Source organism: Podarcis liolepis, assembly GCF_965112155.1.
Source record: "Podarcis liolepis genome assembly, chromosome: Z".
Classification (NCBI taxonomy): Eukaryota; Metazoa; Chordata; class Lepidosauria; order Squamata; family Lacertidae; genus Podarcis; species Podarcis liolepis.
The window spans coordinates 31680810-31705794 of NC_139570.1; the positions used below are offsets into that span (position 1 = coordinate 31680810).

Here is a 24985-nt window from a genome sequence, read left to right on the forward strand (position 1 = left end):
AAACAGAGGTTGGGTGGCCACCTGTCAGAGAGATTCATGAGCTGTGATCCCTGCATTGTAGGGGGCTTCTCTAGATGATTGTTGGAACTCCCTCCCAACTCTACAATTCCATGACTCTATATTCTATAAGGGAAACCAGAAGTCCTCTTCTCTCTCCACCCTAAACTGCATCCAAAAGCACAACGCTTCCCAAGCTCCCTGGTTAGGCTTTCTGAAAGCACAAAGGAGAATGTGCTTTACGCACACGCGCACATGTTCTGGCTCTTCTTGCAGGCTCCCCGCCAGAGAAAACCTTTCCCCATCCCACCACCCAAAATTCCAAATGAGCATAGATTCCTTTGCAAAGCAGCAGGGCTCCAAACACCAGTTAAATGATCTGACAGAAGGGGATCAGGTTCCTCTGTTTGCATTTGGCTTATGAAGGCCTATGGAGCCCCTTCTCCAATGATTTTCGGGAGGGGGTGGGAAGGGAAGGTTAGATGGGAAGGTGGCTCGACCCAGCATGATTCCCACTCCTTACTTGACCCCCAAGAGAAAGCCAAAGAGGAAGGCAGCGCGCACACACGCGCACACACACACACACACACACACACACACACATTCAGCTTCCAAAGCAAAGAATTTCTTTGGCATCTAATGTCAGCATTGGCAGCTGAGCGCCTGGTTTGGAAGATGGAGTGAGTCTGGGCAGCAAAAGTAGTTGGGGAACTTGATTAGGAGTCCAGTCTCCGAAGAGTATTGTAAGAACATAGAATCATACAGTAGGAACTGACCCAGTAAGAACTGGCCAGTGGCTCATCTGGTCCAGCATCCCCTTCTCACAGTGGCCAAATACCCCAAGCGACCTAGGAATCTATGGGACTGGAGATTCCACTACAGCAGGGGTCGGCAACCTAAGGCCCATGGGTCACAAGCGGCCCAGGGGGGTCGTTTAACCGACCCCCGAGCCACCCGTTCCGCAAGTCCCCACGGCAATCGCATCTGCGCATGTGCAGACGCCAAAAACCGCAGGCATGTGCACTATCCAGCCTACGGAGGGATCTCCGCTGGAGTGAACCGGCCTAGGCAAGGTAAACCTTGCCAACCCCTGAACTACAGCATCGTAAGAGACCTGCAGAATAGGGCATCCTATTCTCACCATGGCCAAGCAGGAATTGAGCAGAAAAGCACTCTCCCCTCCTGTGGTTTCCAACAATTAGCATTGCTGCCTCCGAGCTAAGATGTTCAACATAGTCCTCCCCTTCCTCATCCAATCCTTACAACCCTGCAAGGCAGGTTAGGTTGGGAGGCAGTGACTTGTCCCAAGTTCATACCTAGTAAGCTTCATGTCCAACTGGGGATTTGAACCCTGATCTCCCATGTCCGACCTAGTCCAAAACTCTGACCACTACACCACACGCTCTCTCATTTTACCTCTTGTTATATGTTGTTTTAAACTACTTTTAATGCTGCACTGCCTTGAAATATTTAATGTAGCAGGGTGACAAAATTCACTGGAGTCATTTACAAAAAAAGAAAAAACTCCAACAGCCAGCTGCGGGGGGGCAGGAGCAGTGTTAGAAACTCAATATATTTAAGCTAATTGCCAAACGGCACCTTAAATCTATGTGTTACAGCTGCCAGAATGAGATGTCTTGATGCCATTTTTCCCCTGGTGAAATTTGTTTTTGTTCATTTCATTTCTATGCCACTATAAAGAAAAAAAATCTCAAAGTGGTTTATAACACATTAAAACACCAAATCAAACCATTTAGAATATTTCAAGGTAAATATTTCAGTTCCTTCTCTAAATGTCATTTTACTTTATATTGATTTACCTAATTAATTTATAGAGCTGCCCCATAGCAGAAGTACCCTAGGGAGTCACTGTGGTGTAGTGGCTAGAGTGTTAGGCTAGGACCTGGGAGATCAGGGTTCAAATCCCCAGTCATGAAGCTCACTGGGTGACTTTGGACTGAGTCAGCCACAGCCTTTTACCCTAACTCAGAGGGTCATTGTGGGGATTAACCTGGGGTGGGGTGGGGGTTGAACCCTTTACTTCTTGGAGAAAACATTGGGGTATAAACACAATAAACAAGCTCTTCAGCTTACCTGCTTAAGAAAGCTGGAGGGGGAAGGCTAGATGGAGATGTCATTCACCAATCCGGCACCCAGAGATCTCCATGTGGTTGCAATTGAACCCGCACCAGCAGCAAAATGCACCTGGTGCCTGGCTAACTTCAAACACTGGGGAGGAGAGCCAAGTGTGTGCCCCCCACCCCAAAAAATCTCCTTGCAATTCAACAGGTGGGAGAAAGCGGCAGGATGAACAACTCCCTCTCTAAGAGCAGACCATAATACCCCTTTTTGTCCCCTCCCTGAAGTAGGTTATGGCTTCTGATTTGGGAAAGGAGGGAGAAGAGAAGGGAAGGAGTGCAGAATTCAGATAGGAGAAATGAGATTTATTCCAACACTGGGGAGAGTGGTTTGGTTTTTTTGGCATGCCAAAGAGTCCTCCCCAGTTCTGAGGCCTCTCAGAACCTCAATGGGAAAATGGGGCAGAAACTTTTTTTTGCTTCTGCATCACACTGCCGACGAAAGTTAGGCTTGCATTCCACTAAGACCCCCTAGATCATCTCAATCTCCCTCTGGTGTTAGAAATTTCCCAAGTGCCAAGTGCATTTTGCGACTGGCATGGGTCCAACTGTGACCTCATGGAGATCTCTGGGTGCCAGGATGGTGACTGACACCTGCATTTGGCAGCCCCCTCCAATTTTCTTAACCAGGTAAGCAGAAAAGGTTATTTATTGCATTCCTCTCCCACCTCTTTCTCCAAGGAGTACATGGTTCAAGCCTCTCCCTACAAAGACCCTATGAGATAGGTTAGGATGTTTGGAGTAGCCCAAGGTCACCCACCAAGCTTCATGACTGAGTGGGGACTTGAACCCTGAACTCCCAGGTTCTGGTCCAAAATCAAATCACTACACTACACTGGCTTCCTGGAGTACTTCTGCAATGTGGCAACTATATAAATTAAGTAGTTAATAAATAAGGGAAAGCAAACTGTCACTTACAGAAGGATCTCAAATATGCTCCTTGAAGCTTGAATTTGTTTTATTCTGGATCGTTTTGTTTGATGTTTCAATGTGTTGCAAACTGCTTTGAGAGATTTTTTAAAGTATATAAAGTGATATATAAATGAAAGAAAAATTTTCATCCGTGCAGAAATGGTGCCTAAACATTCTATTGTAGTGACCATAATTTAGGCTTAAGGTGACATTTGGTGATTAGTTTATGTACCTAAGTTTCTAACACAGTCTCCTTCCTCTAACCACCTTGCAGCTTGTCAATATCCTTCTAAGCAGAAGTAGGGTGGCCACCTGCCAGAGATTCTTTAGCTGTAAATTCTGCAATGAAGAGGGTTGGGCTAGATGACCCTTGGTGTCCCTCCACAATTCTATGGTTCTTAAACTGGAGTTATCAGAACTGAACACAGGACCCTTTAAGGATTTGGGAGGTTAAAGCCACCCAAAGTGCAGGTTCACAAGAAGCCAGGAAATATGGTTTTGGGTTTTGCGCACATCTCAGGTGCATGGAAACCTTAGCAACTGTGAAGTGACACATCGCAAGTGGCAGGTTCTTACCAGAGAGGACTACAAACATCCAGATTTCCTAGCTGCTCTTCCCTCTGTCTCCCCAAGCAAGTGTTGGGAACTCTGGAGGAGGCCAAAAACCTTCTTGTTTGTTTTGGCAGAGACAGGCAGGAGGCACACAAGCGGCTGATCTAGCCACCACTTTGGCCTTCCCAGAACACCTATAAATTCATACTGAGCTCCCTCAGGAAACAGGGGTCACCCGTCTTCCTGGAGGGTGGCCAGGCATCCCCAATTGCAAAAAAAACAAAAACCAAAAACCTTTCTCCTGCAGCAGAAAAGGGCTTGATTCCTCAAGGATACACTGAACTGGCAAGGAAATAAATACAGCCCTTTTCACTTAGCAGAGATTATTCGTACAATCAGTTTTTTTGGCGATGCACCCGTGGCTTCAGATTTCAGCCTCCTGTACGTCTTTTGTTTCACTCACTGCAATTTGTGATCATGTGACAGTATCATAGGGTTCTACATGTGGAAGGGACCCCAAGGATCATCTAGTCCAACCCCCTACCTTGCAGGTATCACAGCTACAGCAACATGACCACATGGTAGCACTGAGCAATTGCAAATCATATCTGGGTGTGCCATCAACCCCTCCCAGCCATTTGGCTTGATCTTTGGGCAGTCCTGTTCGGCTACCAGGTTCCATTCATTGCTTGTTTCATTCATTCACTGGGGGTTCCTGGCTTGACACCACTCCATATGGAAAGGATTTGTGGGTCTTCTGGTAGACCAAAAAACTTAACATGAGTCACCAGTGTGATGCAGCAGCAAAGAGGACAGAGGAGAGGGCTATTGATGGCTGCTGTCCATGATGACTGTGCTCTGCCTCCACAGTTGGAGGCAGCAATGCTTCAAAGTACTGGAAGCCACAGGAGGGGAAAGGGCTCTTCACTTGGGTCCTGCTTGTGGGCGTTGCACAGGGATAAGTGTGAGAGCAGGATGCAATGCCTTAAGAGAGAATATTATGAAAATGATATACAGGTGGTACATGACCCCAGTCAAGCTTGCAAAAATCTACCATTTGCCCGATAATAAATGTTGGAAATGTAAGGAAACTGAAGGTACATTCTTTCACCTTTGGTGGACGTGCCCAAGGATTAAGGCTTTCTGGGAGATGATTTATAATGAACTGAAAAGGGTATTTAAATATACCTTTCTGAAGAAACCAGAGGCCTTTCTCCTGGGCATGGTCGGCCAATTGGTGCCAAAGAAGGACAGAACTTTCTTTATGTATGCCACAACAGCAGCAAGAATACTTATTGCAAAGTATTGGAAGACGCAAGATCTACCCACCCTGGAAGAATGGCAGATGAAGGTGATGGACTACATGGAACTGGCGGAAATGACTGGAAGAATCCGAGACCAGGAAGAAGAGTCGGTGGAAGAAGATTGGAAGAAATTTAAAGACTATTTACAGAAATATTGCAAAATTAATAAATGTTAGAATGATGTCAGAATGAAGTTAAGTGGTTTAAGCAGCAATGTTTTAAAGGTGTATGAAAAATGGATTAATAACAGGTGAGAACTCAAAGCTATATTATACTAAGTTAAAGGATTAAAATAAAAATAAAGAGGGAAAGAAACTGCTGAATTAACTAACTGAACTGGAATACAAAAAAAGGAGGTGCGAGGAGGTCAGGGAAGCAAGGATATGAATATATGATATGGAAAGATTTATGTGTGTTTTTTGTTTTTTAAATGTTTTTTATCTTTTTTCTGTATTTTGTATTTTTCTTTTTTTTTTTTGGTTGTCTTTTCGTCTAATTTTTTTACTTATGTAACTTTTTTCCTTTGAAAACTTAATAAATATCATTTTAAAAAAAGAGAGAACAGGATGCTAGACTAGATGGCCCAGTGACCTGATCCAGGAAGGCTTGCCTTATGTTAGCTGTGATTCCTTCCTGCATGGCAGGGAGTTGGTCTGAATGACCCATGGGATCTCCTTCCAGCTCTCCAATTCTTGTTACTTACAGCAATTGTGCCCCACTCTTCAGCCAAGAAGGCTCCCAGGGGGCCTTACATGCCATCAAAACACGCTTACAATCAAAAAGACACACAAGGGAAGAGTAGAGAAAAATCAAAGTTCTTCATATGTGATCCAACCAAGGGGCTGCCCATTCAGCTATAGGGGATTTCTTTTCTTTCTTTCTTTCTTTCTTTTCATTTTAGTGCCCAGCAACAGATTTTAAAAGTGACTCTCACAGTTCAGAATAAAACAAGCAAGTATTCCTATAACCTCTGTAAGGCAACAGTTGCTGCACCTGCAACCATTCAAAAGCTCAATAAATCCAGCCATAAATCCAGATTAAAGGACAGTCAAAGGGGAAAGCAGCAAACGGCTTTGAAGGCTCGTGAAATGGACTGTCCAGATAGTGAATCACTCTCCCCATCTGCAATGCTGAACCCTGATGGCCACCTGTCAGGGATTCTTGAGCTGTGATTCCTGCACTGCAGGACTTTAGGCCACATGACCCTTGGGGAATCCCTTCTGACTCTACAATTCTAGAATTCTATGGAGGAGCTGAGTAAGCATATGCCTCAATGTATGTGTAAGAAATAAAAACATGCAATAAATTTAAAAAGCACTTTGTTTCAGGGCGTTATTGCGGACTGTTCTGCTTCCCCGTGTAGCCAAATTTAAGGAAGGAAGCAGGGGAAAAACCTCAGGTCGTATTTCTGTTCTGCATTCTCTTGAGGCAAACACAAACAGGGTTGTTTTTCTTTTTGTGAAATCCTCACATCTGGGCAAGCACCTTTTAAGCCAGTGTGTTGTAGTGATTAAAGCACCTGGGAAAGACCAGGGTTTAAATCCCCACTCAGCCATGAGGCTCACTTGGGTGACTGACCTTAGGGGCCAAATCACTGCCCTTCTCTGCCTAACCTCCCTCAAGGAGCTGTTGTAGGGAGAGAACTACGTATGCCACCATGAGCTCCTTGGGAGGAAAAAAGGTGGGATATAATTGCAATGCAAAGAGTCCGTCCACATGAGTTACAGACAGTGGTCCCCAAATCAATGCTATTAAATATACTGGGCACTTAGAGCTCAGGTCTCTTGCCCATTTTCCCCATCTAGTCCAGCATCCTGTTCTTACAGTAGCCAAAACCTCTAGGAATCTAGATATTAGCAACTGGTATTTGGAAGTATTTACTGCCTCTGACCATGGAGGCAGAGAATAGCTATCCTGGCTAGAAGCCAACAATAGCCCTCTCCCCACGAAATTGCCTAATCCTTTTTTAAAGTCCTACAAATTGGTGGCCACCCCGCCTCCTGTGGGAGAGAGTTCCAAAGTTTAGTTTGAAGTGCTTCCTGGGCTGGATTCAACCAGAGATGGTGAGTGGGAGGGAGAGAGGGAAGGAAGGGAGGGGGGAAAGAGAAAGTGGGAGACAAAGAGAAAGAGGAAGGGAGGAGGGAGAAAGAGAAAGAGAGAAAAAGAGGTTTCCCAAAATGTCCGCCACCACACAGAAAACAACTTTGCATGTCAACAAATCCAGCCTTCTGTCGCAGCCGTGAACTGGGAGGATTTTCTCCATGGCAACCATTTCCCAGGAGAGGCCTTGTGAAGTGGAGGCCATGACCATTCTGAGCCTGCCGTTTGCAAAACCTGATCCCCAGCGAGCAAGAGGCTCCTTCCGGTCCTTGCAGGCGCCGCTGCTGGCCCTTAGCTAAGATCCTTACATTCCCTTTAAAATCAGCTCCTTCAAGACTGGAATACCTCTGCTTACATATCCCTCTAGATACGTAAACTTTGGGTTGCGAATGCGGCAAACCCGGAAGTGTATACTTCCAGGTTTCGCCACGTGCGCATGCGCAGAAGCGCTCAATCGTGCTGCGTGAGTAAGGGCGCCTCTGGTTACGGACTTTTCGGGATACGGCCGGGCCTCTGGAACGGATCCAGTCTGTAACCGGAGGTACCACTGTACTGCAATGGGCTCTTGGTGGGGCTTTTGTCGTGCTGGATCCAGAAGCTGCAGCCGCAGCAGGATTCTGCAGCCCAGTTGCTGCAAGGCCTTGTTGTATATAATCCCTATACAGTACTCAAAAGATCTGCACTGGTTCTCCATTTGCTACTAGGATGAGTTCAAGTGGTACAGGTGGCGACCATTATGCATGGGGGTTCTGTCCTGACCAAAGTGTGCATCAGCAGAAGACACATAAGCCCCCCCCCACACACACACAGACACATGTTCCGCCCCACCCCATTTTTGGTCCACCTCCTTGTCGGCAGCAACAAGTGTGTGATTGCATATCAATTGGACATGCATAAAATGGTCGCTGCCTATATACAAAGCCCTTAATAATTTAGGACTGATTTACCTATGAGATTGCCTTACCCCCCACAGGAGCCCACACAACTGCTGCAGTCCTTTACAGGTACCACAAAATCCCCATTCTGCATTTGTAAGAACACAACTCTTTTATTGTGCTTCCACCTACACTGTGGGACTCCCTGCCTTTTGATGCCTTCACTATACCATTTACTGTTTCTATTGTTGTTGCCCATGTTTCTAATGGATCTTTCTCAATATCATTTTAATTTCTATTAGTGTGTAATTACATTTTAATGTAATTTCCTGTGCTTTGAGCTTCTTCTATTATATCTTGAATCCCAGACTGGTATTAATAGTAATAGTAATAATAGTAATGGTAATAATAAATCAATATTTTAGTGTGGAAGCAGCCAAACTTTGAAACTCCCTGCCTATTGATATCAGGCAGGCACCTTCGCTGTACACTTTTCAACGCCTGCTAAAAACATTTTTTGTTTAAGACAAACCTTACCCTGTTACCTGGAATGCTGATGTGCGTTATTTTAGTTTAATTGAATGTTTCAACCATTTTTACCAATCATCCTATTGATTTTTAGTCTTTTTGCAAACCGCTTTGAGGTTTTCTACAATCAAGCAGGGCTTAAATTTTATGGAAAGGAATACATTTAATTGGCAATCACGACGATGAGAGCTATTATTGTCTCCGACTGCATCTGCTCAGTTTCTTTCAGCGGGAGAGGTCTCTAACCTGCCTCTACCTCTGTGGGGTCTATTTTTAAACCTCAGACGTCCTTTCTACCTGAGTGGGTTCAGCAGATCTCCAGGGAACAGGAAAATGGGATTGCTGAGCTTGTAAAAGACAAAGACAAGACTCGCCCTCGGAGAGACAGCAGAAATTAGAGGTTAACACAGTTCCCTCCTAACCAACCCAAACCAAAAGCATTTGGAGAGGTTCCAAACAGTTCCAAGCAAATACAGATATCCATGTGCAAATACTTATAGTGTTAAAACAAGGAGGATATTGATAAGCTGGAAGGTGTGCAGAGGAGGGCAGCCATGACGATCAAGGGTCTGGGAGCCAAGCCCTATGAGGAATGGATTATCTGTGGGTTCTGCATTGTAGGGGATTGGACTATTAGATGACTCTTGTGGCCCCATCCAATTCTATAACTCCAATAATGAGAGAGTTGGATATGTTTATTCTGGGGAAGAGTTGGCAGAGAGGGGATATGAGAGCCACCTTCAAATATCTGAAGGGCTGTCACATGGAATATGGAGCCAATTTAGAAAACTTTTCTATGCCTTTCCAATGCTTAACATGGATCATCACAAATCTATTGCAAAAAAACTCCCAAACAGAACAAAAAAGTTTCTTTTAAATGTTTATATTTTTTATATGCACTTTCTGGCTAATTGTTTTCTTTTCCTATACCATGTTTCATTTGTATAATAAGCAGGGCGTAGTTGTTTGGAGTGGGGGCTTGTACATCAATACAAATCCCACGTAAGGGTTTTTAGCTGGTCTGCACTTGTTGGGGGGCCTGGGGGGGGGGAATTCACCTGGGCCCAAACTCACTCTTGGGGGCCCTTAGTGAGAATGAGGCTCCCCTGGGATCTGTGGCTCCTCAAGGAACAGGCTGCTTGCTGATGCATTGAGCTGAGACAGCCTCCTCCTGCTTCAATGTAGTTTCCAATTTTTATTCCTCATTCTAAAATAAGTGACTCATTGGCCATGTGCAACGCTCAAAGCGAATTCCAGGCTTGTACTGGCACGAAACATTCATTAAGCAAATCAGAGAGTTGCAGATTCAGCATAAGCAATGTGGGGATAAATTTCTAAGTGGAGATACCCAGGTCAGAATGACCCACAGGAACCTCCAAGCCCAAATGGAGCGAAAGAGTCCCAGACCAGAGAACTGGGCTACAGCTCATCCAATTACCATATTTTTCTGTGTATAAACTAGGTTTCTTTTTACCAAAAAAATAGGTTTAAAATTGGGGCTCGTCTTATACACAGGTAGTGCTGAGGGGTGTTTTCTTAATTTGGAGTACCCAAAAACAGGGGGCGTCTTATACATGGGGCATCTTATACACGGAAAAATACAGTAATTTCAATAGGGGCAAATGCCAGGTTCTGCACTTAGGCAGGAATAATCAGATGCCGAAATATGGGGGGGGGGCACCCGGCTTTATAGCAGGACATGTAAAAAAGGAAGATGAGGTCTTGGGGGACCACAGGCTTAACATGAGTCAACAGCAAAAAAAGGCTCATGCAATTATAGACTGTATTAACTGAACTCAAGTGTCCCAATCAAGAAAAAATCACAGCACTACTCTATACTGCTTTGATCAGACCCCACTGGGAGTGCTGTTTCTGGGCACCACAAAATTCTAAGTATCGTAAAATTGTAGAATTAGAAGGGCCCTGAGGGTCATCTTGTCCAACTCCCTGCAATGCAGGAATCTCAATTAAAGCATCCTTGACAGATGGCCACCCAACCTCTGCTTTAAATGCTCCATAGAAGAGGAGTCCACAACCTCCCAACGGAGTCCATTCCACTGTCAAGCGGCTCTTACTGTCAGAAAGTTCTCCCTGGTGTACAGTTGGAATTTCCCTTCTTGTAATTAGGAATCCATGGGTTCAAGTTACAAGGAGGATATTCAAGAAGCACATTGGCAAGGTTGATCGTGTGCAGCAGAAGGCAACCAAGATGAACAAGGATCTGGAAACCAAGACTTAGGCGGTTAAGCTGTGATTCCTGCATTGCAAAGCATTGGACTATGATGACCCTCAGGGTCCCTTCCAGTTTCTTTTCTGATGCTCCAGGGTAGAAGACCCAAACCAATGGATTCAAGTTAAAATAAAGGAGATTCAGACTAAACAAGAAGAACTTTCTTGGTGGTAAAATCATTCTGAAAATAGCGTGTTAAGGATATTCAGAATTATCGAGTATTCAGAAGCATTCCTGTCTCCAACTGTGGAGGCAGAGTATAGCCACTGTGGCCAATAGAAATTAATAGCCCTCTCCCCCATGAAGTCTAATCCTGCTTTAAAGCCATCCAAGTCTGAGGCCATCATGAGCTCCTGAAGAAGTGAGTTCCAAAGTTTAACTAAGAAGTCTTTCCTTCTAACTCTCCTGAATCTCCCAACATTCAGCTTTGTTGGGTGTCCACTTTCTCTAGGCCACGGATAATTTCATAAGCTTCTATCATGTTTGCCTCTTACTCATGCCCTCTAAACTAAAGAGTCCCAAACAATGCAACCTTTCTTCATGCACTGCAACTCTTCTTTTTTGGAAGTTTTTAAGCAGAGGTTGGGTGGCCGTCTGTCACAGGGGAGTCACTCCGTCCCCCTGACAGTTTTGGTTGCCCTTTCCTGAAGCTTTTCCAAATATCCTTCTTGAGGTGACGTGGCCAAATATTCCAAACACACCAAATATTTGTATAATGCATTGCGATACTGGAAGCTTTATTTTCAATTCCTTCCCTAATGACCCCTAGCACCAGGGAGTTTGCGCCCATCAAATAAAGGGGACCCGGAGTTGCCCTATTATCTCCAGGTTTTGGGGAGGGAGGGAGGGAGGGCAGCAGCACCTGGAGTGGGGGGAGGAAGGAAGAGGGAGTAGGCCTCATCCAATCACATTTGCCTCATAGACAAAGAAACGAGGTCACACAAGCTCGGAGCCTCTGAAAAGGAAAGAGAGTTCATTACTTGTCAAGCCCTTTTCAATGGGGTGGAATGTGGGAGGGCCCCCTTTTCAAGGGCCAATCCATCACCCAGAGCTGGGGGGCAGGGAGGTGAGAGAGAGAGGAGGCCTTTGCAGAAAACACACCACCCTGCCAGCCTTGACAGCTGGGAGTGGGGATGCTCAGAGCGCAGATACAGATCCAGTCTCGCAGGGCAAAACATATTCTGGTGGGCCTCGAGGGAGAATGGCCCAAACCATGTAAATCAGGGTGGTCCGACGTGCAGCTTTCCGCAACATTTGACGCCCCCCTCCCTCCTTCAAGCTGCCTTTCCAAAGCCTGGTAAGTGGGGCAGGCTCTGGGCTTTGGAAAGGAGGTGGGAAGGTGTCAAATTTTGGCCGCTCTCCAGCACCACCAGCACCACCATGGTGCAACAAGGCAGTGTGTGGCCCACAGGTTCTATGATGAAGTACTCTTGTGGCCTAGTTGTTATGAAAACGTGGACCACCCTAACGTAGAATGTAGGACTGTAGAGTTGGAAGGTAACCTGCAATGGTCATCTAAGTCCACTCCCCTGCAATGCAGGAATATCAACTAAAGCGTCCATGACAGGTAGCCATCCAGCCTCTGCTTAAGAACTTCCAGTGAAGGAAGGTGCACCACCTTCCAAAGGACCCTGTTCCAAAGCAGCCTGTTCCACTGCCCAGTGGCTATTGCCCTTAGATGGTTCTGCCTAACGTTTCGTTGTTTGCAGTTGGTTGCACTAGATGACCCTTGGGGGTCGTTTCCAACCCTAAAATTCTTTGATTCTGTGCAACAATTCTAGAGTGTTTCTTTGCAGGGGGTTTAAAGCTCTTAAAGCAGAAATACGATCCCGCTGGGTGGGGAAAAAAAATAATTGCTGGAATGAGGAAGGCTTCAGAAATTGAGAGGGGAGAATGAGCAATGCATTCAGCAGACTAAGCAATCCAGCAGGACCCTGTTAAAGTGGGAAATGATCTGCAATAATTATTCCAGTCGTCTCTCTGGAACCAAAGTCCTGCTCAGAGAGAAAGAGTCTGAAGGCAGAAATGGATCAGGGACGCTCTACAGGTCTAGAGGGGCTGGAGGGGATCCCGGAAGGTATATGGGGATGCCAGCAGCAGGCTCCCAGCAAAGAGAGGGGCCACAGCAGGCTGGCAACCCCTTGTGGAAAAAACAGTTCAAATTCCAACATGCCAGTATTCAGGTAGGGGCTGGAAGGAAGGTGGAGATGCCTTCTGATTTAGAGTCTGCTGGATCAGACCAAAGGGCTATCTCACCTAGCGTCTTCATCCCACAGCACCTAACCAGACAGATGCCCTTAATGGGAAACCCACAAGCAGGATTTGAGCACCGCAGCGCTCTCCCCTCCTGGGGTTTCCAACAATACGCTGTCTCCATCTTTGGAGGCAGAGCACAGCCATTGTGGCTATTGATAGCCCTCTCTTCCTCCATGAATTTGTCTAATCCTCTTTTAAAGCCATCCAAGTCGGTGGCCGTCACTGCCCTCCTGCAGGAGCGTAACTAAGGAAGAATTTCTTTTATCCGTCCTGAATCTGCCAACATTCAGTTTCGCTGGATGTCCACGAGTTCTGGCGTCAAGAGAGGAATAAAACATTTCTCTCTCCAACTTTCTCCAGGCCATGAATAAAGTGCCATTTTATAAAGTGCCGCCATATTGCCACTTCCCTGCTTTTCCTCTGAACCAAAAAGTCCCAAACGCTGCAATCTTTCTTCATCAGGGCATCACTCCAACCCCTTGATCATCTCAGCTGCCCTTTTCTGAACCTTCTCCAACTCTGAGGTGCAGTTGCGAATTCCTACGTTGCAGGGGGTTGGACTAGATGAGCCTTGGGTTCCCCTCAAATTCCACAATTCTATGATCCTTTTTGAGGTGAGTTGCCCAGTACTGTGCACAGTAACTCACGGATCGGATTAGGGGTTTCTGAACTTTCTCTCCCCGCCCCCCATCACAGCTGGGTAGGAAATCTATAACCGGTTTTATCCTGGACTTCGCCTCCAAGATCATTTCACTGACACTCACCCTAAGTGCGTCTGCCTACTTTGAAGTATTTGGCAACAGTTACGCAGAGATACAACCTTTATTGCATTTCCTATGAATCACTGTAACTGCATATATATTTTTCGTAACAAAAGTAATTTTATGCTTTTTACCCTTTGCGGGGGGGTTTCTTCCATTTTTAATTGGGTGAGCTTTCTTTCAAGTTACTGGTTCAGTCTCCCATTTCTTCCTTCCAGATATATTTTACTGGCAGACAAAAAAAGGACTCTGAAAGCAGGAGTTGCCGGGGGGGGGGGCGACCAGATGCAGATTCATTTCAATAGCCCAGACACAGTGTCCTACCCTGTAGAGGAGTCGTTAGGATTACAGATAGCCAATATCATACAATTTCAGCACTTTAGCTCAGAGAAGAGCTGAGAGGTGAGATCATCATCATCATCATCATCATAATCTATTTCTTTATCCCCTGCCCTTTTTCCTGAAGGAACTCAAAGCGGCTTACAAATAAAATAATAGCTAAAAACACAGGGAAAGAGAAGCAATAATATAAAAACACTTAAGCATTAATATAATTAAAATGACATATATAATTTGGAATAAACCGTATTGCATTTAATATAGATATAAAGCTCTATTAAAAACATATAATCACAATAAAAGCAGCACAGCACCAGGCGTTTCACTAAAGCAGCCAGTAGCAGCCAGTCCCCAAGCAGGCTGTTGAAACAAGGTTTTCACCTTGGAAAATACTGTTCCTTGGAAAATACTGGACTCTCCCTCATTAGAGATTTTTAAACAGAGGTCAGCTGATCATCTGTCAGGGTTTCCTTTAGCTGTGATTGCTGAATTGCAGGGGTTTGGACAATTCTAAGATTCTTTTTAGGAAAAGAGAAACCAGCCTCCAGGATCACACTTTCCCCCTAACACTTTTAGCTGCTTGCACATTTTCAGGAGCATAAGCAAATTATGGGGACTCCTGAGTTAAGGGCAGCTTTTCAGTGCTGCCTCGCTGACAAGTCAGGCATCTGTGTGCCTTTCAGTGGCCTCTGGTCAAGCTATTTCTGCAGGGCAAAGTCTTGGCCTGGGGGAGGCTAAGACAAGCTTGTACAAAAGAGCTTACTGGATCAGGCCAGCGGCCCACCTACTCCAGTGTCCTCTTCTCACAGTGCCAAATAGATGCCCCTCGTGCAAAACCCACAAACAGGATTTGAGCACAAGATTCACTCTCTGCTCTTGTGGCTTTCAGCAGCATTTGCTGCCTCCAACAGTGCAGGCAGAATACATAAATATCCTGGCTAGTAGCCACCAATAACACTGTGCTCTCCTCCTTGAATTTGTCCAATCCTCTTTTAAAGCCACCCAAGTTGGTGGCCTTCATTGCCTCCCGTGGGAGTGAGTGTCGTCGTTTAACTACGTACTAAGTGAAGAAATCCTTCATTTTATCTTCCAACATTCATCTTCATTGGATGCCGATGAATTCTGGTGTTCTGTGAGAGGGAGAAGAACTTTTCCCTACCTACTTTCTCAATGCCAGGCACGTCACCACTTACTTGTCTTTTCTCTAGGCTACAAAAATCCCAAATGCAGCAAGATTTCTTCACGGGGGGGGGGGGTCGCTCCATCCCCTTGATAATGTTGGTTGCCCTTTTCCAACCATGTACTATCCTTTTTCAAGTGAGGCAACCAGAACCGTACACAGTATATTGCAAGTGTGGTTGGCACCAAGAGATTTATCTAATGGAATTAGGTTACTGGTAGTTTTATTTTCAATTCCTTTCCTGATGTACAGCCATCAAGCTCCCTTAACTGGGAGGCAAATCTTGCTCCGAAAAGAAAGAAAGAAAGAAAGAAAGAAAGAAAGAAAGAAAGAAAGAAAGAAAGAAAGAAAGATTGTCTGGGCATACCCAGAGTGAGCAACATCTTAAAAACATGCTTCTCTCCTGGGAGAGGAAGGTGGCCTGAAATGGACTCCCTGCTTCCCTCTCACGGGAGACCTAGATCATGTTGGTGGCAAAACTAAACAAAGGAATTGCACTCCTCACAAAAGCAAAGCTGAGTTTGCAGGCAGGCCTGCAGGCAATTGCACACTCTTTCTTTTAATTAGCACGGACATTTGCAAACTGCCCTCCTGTTCCAAGTGAAGACCAATCGCTCCTACTCCTGCATCTCCACACACACACATACTTCCCCTGTCTCAGCCATTTCAGGGGCTGCTTGCTTAAGAGACCATGTTTTTAATCAAAGGGAAGGGAGAGTGAACCAAGCACTTCTCTCGCAGCCCTGCCTCTTTGGGGCCCAGGCAGAGACGGCAGTTTTGCAGAGCGAGAAAGAAGAATGCAAATGTTCAGAAGGGCTTGCAAAGGCAGGACAGGACCCGGCTGGAGCAGAGAGCATCAGAAGAGCTCTGCTGGATCAGGCCAATGGCCCATCTAGTCCAGCCTCCTGTTCCCGCAGTGGCTGACCAGATGCCCATCATGGGTTTGAGTGCAAGAACAAAAGGTGATTTGTTAATGAAAATATATGGAACTCTATCTCTTCCTGCCATTACATGCCTCACTTTCTCAGCCTCCTTTCCTACAGATATTAAACAGAGAAACATAAGAAGAGCCTGCTGGATCAGGCCAGCCAGTTGCCCAAATGGAAAACCCCCAAGCAGGATTTGAGCGCTAGAGCTCTCTCCCCTCCTATGGTCTCCAGCAACTGAGATTCAGAAGCATGGCTGTTTCCAGCTGTGGAGGCAGAGCATGGCCATTATCCTGGCTAGTAGCCATCAACAGCCCTCTCCTCCAGGAATTTCTCTCATCTTCTCTTAAAGGCATCCAGGCTGGCGGCCATCACTGCCTATTGCGGGAGTGAGTTCCATAGTTTATGTGTGAATAAGAACAGTGGTACCTCGGGTTAAGTACTTAATTCGTTCCAGAGATCCGTTCTTAACCAGAAACTGTTCTTAACCTGAAGCACCACTTTAGCTAATGGGGCCTCCCGCTGCCAGAACACAATTTCTGTTCTCATCCTGAAGCAAAGTTCTTAACCCGAGGTACTACTTCCAGGTTAGCGGAGTCTGTAACCTGAAGCGTATGTAACCTGAAGCGTATGTAACCCAAGGTATCACTGTACTTTCTTTTATCTGTCCTGAATCTTCCAATGTTCCGCTTCGTGGAATGTCCCCCACTGAGTTCTTGTGTTATGAAAGAGGAAGGAAAATGTTTCTCTCTCTGCTTTCTCTTTTCCTTACCTTTTACCTAAACCAAAAAGTCCCAAACTCTGAAACCTTTCCTCACAGGGGAGCCGCTCCATCCAGCAGAGGTTGGATAGCCACCTGCCAGGGGTTGGGCTAGATGACCCTTGGGATCCCTTCCAACTGTACTATACGCAACTATGATTAAGGAGCACCTTGCAGGGAATGGGAGGCTCTTAATTCTGCATCAACACAAGGGGGAAGGGGCTTACTGACATAAGGGGGACTCTCTGTGGTCCTCATCATCTATAAAAAGCCAAGCTGGGAAGCTTCCCATCTCTGGTTGCCCATTGAGATATCGTGCACTGACAGCATTCAGCTGCGCAGGGTTGTGCCCATTACCTTTGTCAAGGGCCTCTGGCAAACGGTGGAGAGCAAATCTGACCTCAGTCCTGAGGGGGCTCAGTTGTCCATCCCTCAGGCTACTGGCCGGCAGGAGGTGCGGGATGCTCAGCAACGACAAACAGGGGAGGAGGAAGCAGGTTGTAGAATTTTAGAGTTGGAAGGCAGCCTAAGAGACATCTGGCCCAACTGGTAAAAAATAAAATATTATTTTTTAAAAAATAGAAATCTGGCCCAACTACTGCAAGTTAGGAATCACAGCTCAATAATCCCTTCACAGGTAGCCGTTCTGCTTCCAAGGAATGGCAACCCACCAGCTTCTGAGGGAGTCCACTCCACTGTATATCAGCCCTCCATGATTGCTCAAGAACTTCGGATGGAAGCAAAAATCCATCCAACCCACAATATTCTACTTTCCACAGCAGACAGGAGGAAGAAGGAAATAAGGAAGAATTCTACCCCAACCACTTGCCAGCTTCCAAGCCCATGGCATTTAGAGGTAGAATTTTCCTGCACATGGAAGGTACGCTGTGGCTACTCAACTAGCTTGCAATACAATTGGGAAGTGGGGAGAATGGGGAAGGGGATCCAAGAGCCATCTAGTCCAACCCCTGTTTCCCCGCCCCCCAAAAAATTCAGGAATCATGGCCAAGTTTATTTTGGCTTGCCTGGCACCACCATTACTCATCTTTAGGTGCCAGGCAAAAAATTCCTTTTTTGCCACGCCTTGGCTTTTAATCATCTATCGCCTTTTTGCGTGGGTGGGATGTTTTAACATAGGGGTTTTTTTAAGGAAAAGACACACCTTTCTTTCTTTCTTTCTTTCTTTCTCTCTCTCTCTCTCTCTCTCACACACACACACACCTACACACACACAAAATGCTGGTTATCATGTATGTATGGGGGGGGGGGGTTGGGTTGTTGTTGTTTTTGCTTAAAATATTGTAAATCACTTTGAGTTGCCCTTACACCAGGCTGCCTCAGTGGGAGAGATGTGGAAAAGGCTCATTCCAACATTTCTGTCAAAAATGAAGACCCATCAGCCCCTGAACTGTGGCAGCTGCCCACTGCAGCAACAACAGTTTAGAAACTGCTGTCTTGAGTTCTGATATTTCTGGTCCCTCCTTGTCCCTTTTTTCCTTGTGCGCTGTGTTTGTTTGTTTGTAAGATTCACTGAAGCTGCTCTGGGAGCCTTTTTAGCTGACGGGAGGGGATGAAAATGCTCTGAATAAATGAAATGAAAATGAAAATGTAATGTAATGTAATAATATAATAATGGTTTCCCCAGGCTGCAACACCTCAACCTGGAGGCAGAAACTTTAAGGACCTGCCGTCTCTTGTCTCCCTGATATGGGGAAAGGTTGGGTGGCCACCTGTTGGGGATTCTTTAGCTGTGATTCCTTCACTGTAGGGGGTTGGGCTGGATGACCCTCAGGGTCCCCTCCACCCCTAAAATTCTGGTTCTATGCTGACAAGGCCTCGCTTCTTTCAATAATCACACCACAGCATTATGGATTCAGCACGAGGGAAGCCCATATACAGGGAAATAGGGGGAGCAGCCAATCCTGCAATCCCACCCACCCCTCCGCCTGCAACCTGACAATAGTATGGCCCAGGTACACCTGATGTCTCAGGTGAAACAACACCTACAGCCTTCCCTTTTCCCAATCCCAGGCCCAGGAGCCCTTGGCTCCTGTCCAGCTCCTCCTCCACCAGCCTCTTTTCTAAAGTGGAGCAAGGCCGACATGAAGCCCTGCGCTCCTCTCAGCACCTGAGGAAATGAGAGGCCGTCGTGGCTGTTGGATGAGGGAGGCATCCTGGTCTCATAAAGGCCAACCAGATGCTCCAGGGTGAAACCAGCAAGTACAAGCAAGGTAGCCACTCTCCCGCTGTGCGGTTTCCAGCAACTGCCATTCAAAAGCATCAGGCCTTGTAAGCACACAATGAGATCCCATGTAGCCGAGCATACTGTTCTCACAGTGGCAGACCATATGCCGTCTGCTGGGAAACCTGCATGGAGGATTCGAGTACAAATGAACTCTCCCTCCAGAGGTTCCCATAAGAACACAGGATGAGGCTGACTGGATCAGGCCAAGGGGCCCATCCGAGACAGTATCCTGCTCTCACAGTGGCCAAACAGATTTTCTCCATGCTGCGCCTAATTGAATACACCATCTTTACCGCCTAAAATGGCAAGAAGGAACTTTGATTTTTTGTGAATAGTGAGGACGGTCAGGCGGGGAGCAATCCCTGCGTGAAACCAGGTAATAGGACCCGAGCACAAGAGTCCTCTCTCCTGTGGTTTCCAGCAACTGGGGTTCAGAAGCATTGCTGCCTCCGGAGGCAGAGCACAGCCATTGTGGCTAGAAGCCATCAATAACCCTCTCCTCCTCCACGAATTTGCCCAATCCTCTTTCAAAGCTATCCCATTTTGTGGCCATCACTGCCTCCTGTGGCAGTGAGTTCCATAGTTCCCCTTGATCATTTCAGTTGCCCTTTTCTGAACCAGCCTGAAACCTATTCTTTGTTTGGAGTCTTTATTTCTAAGAAGGGACACATGGAAGCCCATGTGGATCAACATTTACCAGATGAAAACAGTGAAGGGCTTTTGAAGAAGATCCTTAGGAAAGGAGCTGAAAACAAAAATGCCACATCATATTTTTTTAAAAAGAACCTATGGTCTGTCCTCATTTGGAACATCCTGTGCACAGTTCTGCTCACCTCAAAATCGCAAAGATGAAAAAGGTTCCGAAAATCGAACGAGAAAGGGGGTGGAGTATCTCCCCTTTGAGGAAAGGTTGCTGTGATTGGGGCTTTACAGTTTAGAGAAAAGGTGAGTAAAAGGTAACATGACACATGTTTCAAAAATTTTGCAGGGCATGGAGAAAGTGGAGAAGTTTTCCTCCCTGTCTAACACTAGAATTCGTGGGCAATTCGGTGAAGCTGAATGTTGGAAGATTCGGGGCGGATGAAAGAAAGTCCTTTTTCACTCAGTGCAAACTACAGAACTTGCTCCCCCAGGAGGCAGCGATGGCCACCAACTGGGATGGTTTTAAAAGGCGACTGCACAAATTCATGGAGGAGAAGACTATCAATGGCTACTAGCCAGAATGGCTATGCTCTGCCTCCAGCTGGAGGCACCTTCTGGGTATCAGCTGGTGGAAACTGCAGGAGGAAGGAGGACTCTTGTTGCTCGGATCCTGCTTGCTGGTTTTCTGCAAGAGACATCTGATTGGCCACTGTGTGGACAGGATGCTGGAATAGAAGGATGGAAACTTATCCAGCATGTTCTTCAGACGTCCTTATGACTTCTCCACAAAATTTCACCCCTTGGCTCCGAGATGTTACCCCATTACCCTGAATCGAGCAGCCCCGGACGTCTGGCATTGCAGAAAAAAGGATGACTGAAATCACCCAAGCAAGGCCATTGTTCTCCTTTCCCCGGAAAGATATTTGCTACGCAGACTTCCCCCTTCAGGCACGAGGGGATAAAATTAAAACCAGACCAGCGTCTGTCTGTCTGTCTGTCTGACACACTCACAGACACGCGCATATATACAGGGACTTTTCCTGGAAGGAAAATTCCAACAGACGATCAAGAATCAATAGCGAATTTGAAACGCAGAACGAATCGTAAGCATTTCATGAATTATTCGAGACATCTTCGCCCTGCAACTACAAAGAAATAAATGTTTAAATATTATGAAAAGGTAGAGAACTCCGATTCCATTATCTCTACCAAAATACAAAACAAATGATTGCCTGCTTACCTAGAAGCAATGCTAGATGTCCCCTTCCAACTCTACAATTCTATAAAACTGAAGATTTAAAACAGGTAGTAAAATCTGGTAAAGCGGCGTTTGTTTCTTCCATCAGATATTTAACTCAAGAATGTTAGCCAAAGGGATGTTTTAAGAAAAGCTAAAAGTTCTCCTACAATCCTGGCTTGGGTGGCATTCAGATAGTTATAAACTACTGTTTTAGAGTAGAAGAAGTTATGTCGGAGCGAGGAAAAGAAAACTGGAGGCAGGAGTAGTGCACAGAAATTTGAAACGATTTCATTTTTAAAAATGATTTTTATTACAGTTTTCACAATACAATAAAATACTATTTGGAACACACAGAATCAAAAAGACAAGAAAGGGAGGATAGAGAGAGAAAGGGAACAAGACAGGAACAAGAAAGGAAAAGAAGAAAAGAACAGAGAGATAAGAAACATTAAAGATAAAGGAAGAAAACGTCTGGTTTTCCGTCTGCTGGTTACAATAGAAATAGATTATTTAAGGTGTTAGTATCCATCTTTTCTACATTCTGTTAAATCATATGAAATTTTGAACCATTTCCAATCATTTTCTCAACACCGCAAAGTGCAACACCATTTCTACCAGGTTGGAAAACTCCACACTTCTTGTTTTTCTTTTTAAAGGATATAGGCAATTTGTTCTGAAAACAAATATTAAATCACAGCACTTGTGGAGGCCAGTTAGGTGGGGGCAGAGAAGGCAGAACCACCATTATGTGCTCCAGAGAATCTCCTGAAATGAAGCACAGAATCAAAGGGTTGGAAGCCCCCCCCCCCAGGGTAATCTAGTCCAACCCTGGCAATGCACAAATTGTACAGCTAAAGAATCTCCTAAAGACGACCATCCAAACTCTGCTTAAAAACCGCCAATGAAAGCAAGTTAGTGCAAGGTTTTTGGAATTTGATTTTGACAGAAGTGATCAATATTACTAAAGAAGCTGCTATTTCTTGTCCAGAATGAATGCTACTGATTATTTTCGATGATACCAGTATCAACAGAACTATATATGATCTTGGCAGCTCAAACGGCCATTACAATTCTATGGAAAGCAGCCCAAAATCTTAACACTGGGCGCTTAGTAGCTAGCACTTGCTCTGTAATAGAGCTATAGTGGAGAAAAATGCACATAATTTGATATTTCAACAAGGGCTAGAACCTCCAGGCTGCTTTTTTTTTTTTTTTGTATGATTTGGCATTTCTATATGACATATACAACAGAAGCATCATTAACTAAACAACCCTTGCCACAAGCCTGGCAAAACTGGAATAATCAAATAAAGGGGATATTCTTTAATTGGACATTGTTATTTTCACCCAAGCCCAACCAGTCTCATTCTATGTGCCTTTTTAATAGCTTCACTTTTTGTCTGTCAGTCTTTACCTGTTGTTATAACTGTTCTCTGTTTTATAGAATAAAACGGAAAGCTTTACAATAAACAAACCTCCATAGAATTGTAGAATTGCAGAGTTCGAAGGGATCCCCAAGGGTCATCTAGCCCAACCCCCCATGTTTTCATGACGGTCTTCTCAAGGCATCTGGGAAGGGGGGTGGAATCCAAACTCCAGGCTTATCCACACTTCCTTTCCCCCATGCTTTCCACGCATAGTCCACACTTTAATGCTTTTTGTTTTCTCCAGACCTCTCGCTGTGAAAACCCGCTCTTTGAAAGCTCAAATCAGAGCAAACAGCAATCCACAGAAAACCCGAATTGCTGTTTGCTCCAATTCAGCTTCAAACAGCGGGTTTTCACAGAGGAAGCTCCAGAACAAACAAACAAAAAGAGTGGGGGGAAAGAGAGAGAGACTTTACGGGGCAGTAAGTGTGGAAAAGCTGGTCTTTAAAACTATGCAGTTTGCTTGCTTTTAGTACACAAACTTCCTTAGCTGAAGTCTCTGACCGTATTATTTTGCTGGGAACTTAACAAGATCTCCAGCCACACGGAAGGGTAGGATGTTCCCCTGAAAGGTATTCTCTGCCTTGCCGACCTGCTCTGCAAGACGACCACAGACTACTCCTGCCACATCCTCCAGCCACCCCAAATCCAAAAGTGGGAAAGCATGGTGAATGCAACATGCCACTGAGTACAGTGCCAGCCACCTCGCCTCTAAAAATATACTGCAGAGTTGGGAAAGGTTCGGAGAAGGGGAAACCAAAATGACCGTAGGGATGCAACGGCTCCCCTACGCAGAAAAGTTGCAGAATTCGGGATTTTTTAAGCGTAGAGGGAAAAAGGCGACATAACTGAAATTTAAAGAATTATGCCTGGCTAGAGAAAAGTTTTCCTTCCTCGGTCCTAACACTGTAGCTCATGGACATCCAACAAAACTGAATGCTGAAAAATTCAGCAGAGGAAAAAGAAAGTGCTTCTTTTAAGTACATAGTTAAACTATGGGACAGGAGGCAGTGATGGCCACCAACCTAAATGATCATGGCAAAATGTTCTCCATCTGTTGGGAGACAATAAATGCAGGCTTGCTTTGAGAACCAGATCTCGCAACTCTGGGACTTCATATTAACTGGACAAACTGACAACCCAACGTCCCGAGAGAGTTGAACAGCCTAGAAAACCCCGACTTTTCAATCAACCTGGTCTTGTTTTATCACATATGCAATATCAACAGAACACAGAAACCTAGAATTGCATTGGAAGGGGTTCAAGGGCAATCTAGTCCAAAAGCATTCAAAAGTCACAGGCTTCTAAACACATTTACCAAACTATACCTTTGTTTTTTAAAAGGACTTAAAATCAAATGCAATTAAATAGGCATTTGGTGCTCCAGGTGGGGGGGGGGGAGGGCATTGTTGAATACTGATGGAAGTTTATAAAATTATGCGTGATCTGGAGAAAGTGCAAATGACACCTGGATCTCATGGATGCCCAGTGAAGCTGAATGCAGGAAGATTCAGGATAGATAAAAGAAAGAACTTCTTAGCTAAATTGTGAGACTCGCTTGGCACAGGAGGCAGTGATGGTCATGAACCTAGATGGTTTGGAAAAAAGTGTGAGACAAATTCATAAAGGAGGACACAGCTATCAATGGCTACTAGCCACGATGGCTAAGCTGTGCCTCCACGGTCAGGGGGCAGCGACAATTCTGAATCCCAGTTGCTGGAAACTGAGGGGAGAGTTGCTCCTGTGTTCGAATTCTGCTTGCAAGCTTCTCATAATGGTAATCTGGCGAGCGACACTGATAACAGCAAGCTCTTCTTATGCTCTTATGTTGTATGAATAAGTGAAGAAAATGAAAGATCTGGCAGGGAAGGTCTCCTACCATACAGACACTTTCTAGCTGTTATTTGGCATGCTATTCCTTTTTTATTTGGAAGAGATGACCAATCATCCCACAAAAGGGTCTCAAAACTTCAAGACCCACATCGGTCCAGTTGTACAGTGGTACCTCGGGTTACAGACGCTTCAGGTTACAGACTCTGCTAACCCAGAAATAGTACCTCAGGTTAAGAACTTTACCTCAGGATGAGAACAGAAATCGTGCTCCGGCAGCAGCGGGTGGAGCGGTTAGCTAAAGTGGTACCTCAGGTTAAGAACAGTTTCAGGTTAAGAATGGACCTCGGGAACGAATTAAATTCTTAACCTGAGGTACCACTGTATTTAAAGACGCACACCTACCCCCAAATAAAAGAAACCCTCCACTCCCCAACAGAGACCCCCCCCCCCACAAGAAAGCGTGAAGATTTCAGGCTCTTCCAGAATCCTGCTCATGAATTCCAGTTCCACCCTTAAAAACTGATCTGCTGGATCACTTGGGGGGGGGGAGGAACCACGTTCTTCAATTTCATCAAAAAGTTTCCCCTTTTCCAGGGATATATAAATATGTCTTCCAACAACTTGATGCAGAATAATTCTTTTTGTCGTGCTCAGAGAAATGTAGCAGCTAATAAATTTAATAAATGTTAATGATGATTTTGAAGGCTGGAGAAAAGGGGTCCTTTCCCAACTATGTGACT

The 24985-nt window shown here is 45.3% G+C and overlaps 2 protein-coding genes across 2 annotated transcripts in view; both read right to left on the minus strand.

The window, feature by feature from the left end:
• LOC310698311 (uncharacterized protein) overlaps positions 1 to 24985 on the minus strand; it is a gene marked incomplete at its 5' end in the record, with an annotated part of 139984 nt that overhangs the window by 73661 nt on the left and 41338 nt on the right. The window lies entirely within an intron of this gene.
• EFNB1 (ephrin B1) overlaps positions 1 to 24985 on the minus strand; it is a 73549-nt gene that overhangs the window by 45294 nt on the left and 3270 nt on the right. The window lies entirely within an intron of this gene.